The sequence below is a fragment of the Oryx dammah genome, unplaced genomic scaffold (genome assembly GCF_014754425.2).
Source record: "Oryx dammah isolate SB20612 unplaced genomic scaffold, SCBI_Odam_1.1 HiC_scaffold_25, whole genome shotgun sequence".
Lineage (NCBI taxonomy): Eukaryota > Metazoa > Chordata > Mammalia > Artiodactyla > Bovidae > Oryx > Oryx dammah.
In genome coordinates this window covers 7836609-7841354 of record NW_024070209.1, presented here as the reverse complement: position 1 = coordinate 7841354, position 4746 = coordinate 7836609, and the positions used below count along the sequence as shown (strand labels likewise).

The 4746-nt window shown below is 37.4% G+C and overlaps 1 non-coding gene across 1 annotated transcript; it reads left to right on the top strand.

Annotated features, from left to right (window-relative positions):
• Positions 1 to 3402: 3402 nt before the first annotated feature.
• TRNAF-GAA lies at positions 3403 to 3474 on the top strand. The gene has a single exon. It is a non-coding gene; the product is annotated as a tRNA-Phe (tRNA).
• Positions 3475 to 4746: the final 1272 nt, after the last annotated feature.

Sequence of the window (4746 nt, the reverse complement as noted above, 5' to 3'; positions counted from 1 at the left end):
TTGATGTGTAATTGGTATTTTAGTCATTAATTCCATATTATTTCCTCATGATATACTTTAAAAGTGTATAAAATTGAAAAGCAAAAATAATACAAAAGAAAAAGCCATTTTATGAAAAAAATAATAAAATATAAATTAAAATGTGAACAGAACACATGACGAAAGTTTAACAACTTATTGGTAATCACATAAATCCAGCAAACTTTTGCCTAAAAGAAAGGATAGACAGGGAGGGTTGCCATATTTGCAAATAAATGCACAGAATACCCATTTAAATTTGGAATTCAGAAACATTTTTTGGTATAAGTATGGCCCATATAATTATTATAATCATACTAAAAAACATCATTTGTTGTTTATCAGAAATTCAAATTCAGCTGTGTGCTCACTTTTATCTTGCAACCCTATTTAAGACAAGACAATCACTAGGTTTCCAGTATTTTGGTGACTAATGCAAGAAAAAATTCATTTTACATAACCCCTGCCTTCCTCTCTCTAGTCTCATGAATACACTACAGCCAAATAATTAAGGCATTACTTCTTTTAAAACTTAACTTTATCTTTTCCAAAATGCTTATATTTCCTAACATTATTTTAATTCATGAATTCACTTCCCCGGTAGCACAGTGGTAAAGAATCCGCCTGCCAGTGCAGGGGACATAAGAGACAAGAATTTGACCCCTGGGTTGGGACGATCCCCCCATGTACAAAATGGCAACCCACTCCAGTATTCTAGTCTGGGAAACTCCACGGACAGAGGAACCTGGCGGGCTACAGTCCATGGGGTTGTAAAGAGTCAGATGCGACTAAGTGACTGAGCACACACACATAGACATGCATATCTATAGAAACTGACAAGGTATTTGCAATATCTTGAATCTTCTTGAAAGAAGAGATATATTTCTATGATTGTTATTGCATAGTTATTTGTATTATAGTGTTTACAAAAGGCTCTACCAAGTAATGGAATGTTAGATGGCTTGTTTGTTTCAAATATCCAAACTTGAAGTTTCTTCTTTATTACATATAAAGCATTTCTCCAAGAGCACAGCTGTGTAATTTCATTCCATTGACACCTCCTCCCACTTAGGAAAATATTTAGATACACAGACATATAGATAGAACATCACAATAGGGCAGAAAGAAAACACAAAACTATTAGAGAATAAATTTCACTTGCCACAACATATTTTTGAGATCCACGCCCCCTCCTAGTCTATTGCCTTTGCAGTGTTATAGCGTATTGTAGGTGAAACATAGTTAGGAATGGTTTACACTTTACCTTTCTTCAAATGACTCTCCTGCTTTTTGCATAAAAATATTGCAGTCAAATAATCCATCACACATCAGTCTTGGTGAACTGTCACCTTTCTTTCCTAACGCTATCATTTGCAGCCCACAGAACTGCTTGGCTCCCACAGCTGTGTTACAGAAAACACAGAATTCTGATCAAAGGTCATTGATACTGATAGCATTTACTTAGCAGGGGCCTTGGCAATCAGTTTTCATGCATCTGAGCTACATTCGCTTCTTCCACTACTGCTGGTCTAGTGAAAAAAAACGAAAAGGTGGCAGAGGTGTCAAAGATGTCAAAGGCACAGACTTCCTTGATAAGCTTTGATTTAAAGAGCTGAGAGGTAAAACCCAAAATAACTCCTGATGTGTCTGCTCCTGCTACAGCAGCAGTTAGAAGAGACGTGGGAACCTCATCTTCCATGAGTGATAGTCAGTAATGACTCAATATGACTTTGACCTCATTGTTATTCCATTAGGCACACCTGCAAAGTGCATTCTCAAGGTGCAATTTGAAGTCATTATTTTAATCAAGAAGTGCCACATGGCAGCAACATGGAGACTTACTCCATTGAAAATTTCAGGACCCCAAGGCCATTTTCAGGAAGCTTATTTATTTTTGATAGAAATAAAAAGTCAAAATCTGCATTTCCTGCCCCCTATTGGGTTCTTTAGGCTCTTTATCAATTTTTGTTAAAGTATCTGGTTTCTGTTAGGTGATCTTGGCCAGTAACAATACTAGACAAATAGAGTTGTGGATTGGATTGCATGTATTCTCAGTCATGTCCGACTCTTTGTGATCTTATGGACTGTAACTTGCCAGGCTCCTCTGTCCATGAGATTTCCCAGGCAAGAATACTGGAGTGGGTTGCCATGCCCTTCTCCAGGGTATTTTCCTGACCTAGGGATCAAATCCACGTCTCTTGCATCTCTGGCATTTTCACGTGGATTTTTTACCATTGCGCCACCTGGGAAGCCCAATAGAGTTGTGAGTTGCCACCAAATATGGATAGGAGGGTTGAGGAGCATAAAAGTAACACAACTAGAATTATATTCAAACCCTTTATCAGTGAAGAAGCAGTAGATACAACTACCAAGGCTTATGAAAAAAAGAAACACGAAGTAACAACCTCCATGATATAGACTCTTTTCAGCATATGCATTCAGCCAATTAATTGTTCAAAATCATTACTTGAATGTTTTGTGTATGTGTGTGTGTGTGTTTTGTGTATGTGTGCTAGGCATGAAGTTAGGCAACAGAGAGATGACTTTGTCCTAATGGAACCTGGTGGTAACATGTGTTGACTTCTCTGAGTCTGTTATGATCAGAGTTAATGGAAGTTTGATTATGGGGTGAATTGATTAACTTTTTTTTCCAGTAATATAGATTTAAAACATTTATAGATAATTTTTTAAGGTTACACTCCTTTTAGGTTATTACAAAATATGGACTATATTTCCCATCCTTGAGCCTATCTTATACCCAATAGTCTGTGCCTCCCACTCCCGAACCCCTCTATTTTCCCTCCCTCCGCCACTGAAGACCACTAATTTATGCTCTGTGTCTGTGAGTCAGCTTCTTTTTGTTATATTCACTAGCTTGTTGTATTTCTTAGATTGCATATGTGTGGATTGCACATCTATAGTACTTAGCTTTCTGTGTGAGTTATCTCATTATGCATGATCCTCTCTAGGTGGACCGAAATGTTGCAAATGGCACAATTTCATTCTGTCTTATGGTTATTCTTCTTTATCCATTCATCTGTTGATGAACATTTAGGTTGCTTCCATATCTTGATTGTTGAAAATAATGTTGCTTTTCTAGAAGTTTTATCGTTTCAGGTTGTATGTTTAGGTCTTTACTCCATCTTAAGATTACTTTTGTACACGGTGTGAAGAAATAGTCTAATTTATTCTTTTACATGTATCTGTCCATTTTTCATTTATTGAAGAGCCTATCATTTCTCTTGTATATTCTTGCTTACTCTGTCATAAATTAATTGACCTTAAATTTGTGTGTTTATTTCTGAGTTCTCTGTTTTGTTCCACTGATCTGTGTCTGTTTTTGTGCCTGTGCCATGCTATTTTGATTACTGTAGCTTTGTGGATTCCCTGGTAGCTTAGATGGTAAAGTGTCTGCCTGAAACACAGAAGACCCAGGTTCGATCCCTGGGTCGGGAAGATCCCCTGGAGAAGGAAATGGCAACCCACTCCAGTACTCTTGCCTGGAAAATCCTATGGACGGAGGAGCCTGGTAGGCAACCGTCCATGGGGTCACAAAGAGTCAGACACAACTGAGTGACTTCACTTGGAGTCGCAGAGTGTGATACCTCCAGCTTTGTTCTTTTTTCTCAAGATTGCTTTGGCCATTTGGGGTCTTTTGGGCTTCCACATCAGTTTTAGGACTATTTGTTCTAGCTCTGTAATAAAGAGCTTGGACATTTTGATAGGGATTGCATTAAATCTGTAGATTGCTGCAGGTGAGTACTTTTATTAGTCTGCTTTCTGCAGAGGAGTTTTGGGGGTCTAACAGCCCTCTTATTTTGTCCTCTCTCTACCACTTTAAGTCCAAGCTAGGAATGTTTGTGCTGGTATATAATTCTCTTGAACCTTGTGAATTTTGTGTGGGTTTTAGAGGGACTCCTTGTATGAGATGGAAACCATGTCCATAAGTCTTTTTGAGACAATGCCTTCTGTATCTTTTATTTCTACTGATATGGCTGAGGCTCTACACCATAAAGATTCTTGCAGACATTCTGCTTTAGTTAAGAGAATGTGTGAGGAACATCACTAATCACTTCAAAGGGTCTTTTGTGTGACTCAAGGGGCTGATCTTTTGATGTCTCTGAGGTTTTATTAAAAGTTGTCCAGCCACAAACTTAGCTTTTACTCTACACCACGTTTTTGGAATTAATCCCTTAATTTTAATATCTTTTGCCATCTGGATAGGCCAAGAATTTTGCAAACAATCAAGCCTTTGCTTCTTTCTTTTTAACAGTTTTTCACTCAGTTTATCTCTCCTTGCACATTTTAGTATAAGCAGCATGAAAAAAATCAACCAAAGCCTTCAACATTTATCTTGGAAATGCCCTCAGCTAGTCAACCAAGTTTACCTTTTGACAAGTTATGTTTTCCATAGAACCACAGCACAAAATTCCACCGTGGTTTCTGCTACTACATAATAAGCATCTCTCTTCATTCATTTCCAGAAGCATCTCTCTTCATGCATTCATGTTCCTCACTTTCTTCTGAGTTCTCAATAATAGCATCTCCAATGACCATATTTCTACTAACAGTCTGTTCGTGGCAATTTAGGTATTATTGAAAGTGATGTCACTTTTCTAGTGCTTTTTCACTGAGCAAAACTGTTGTGAATTTATATTGAAACTGGTTTAGTATACTCCACAAAATAATCTCTCCTTTCAGAAACTCAGTGATTTTATAAATAAAACC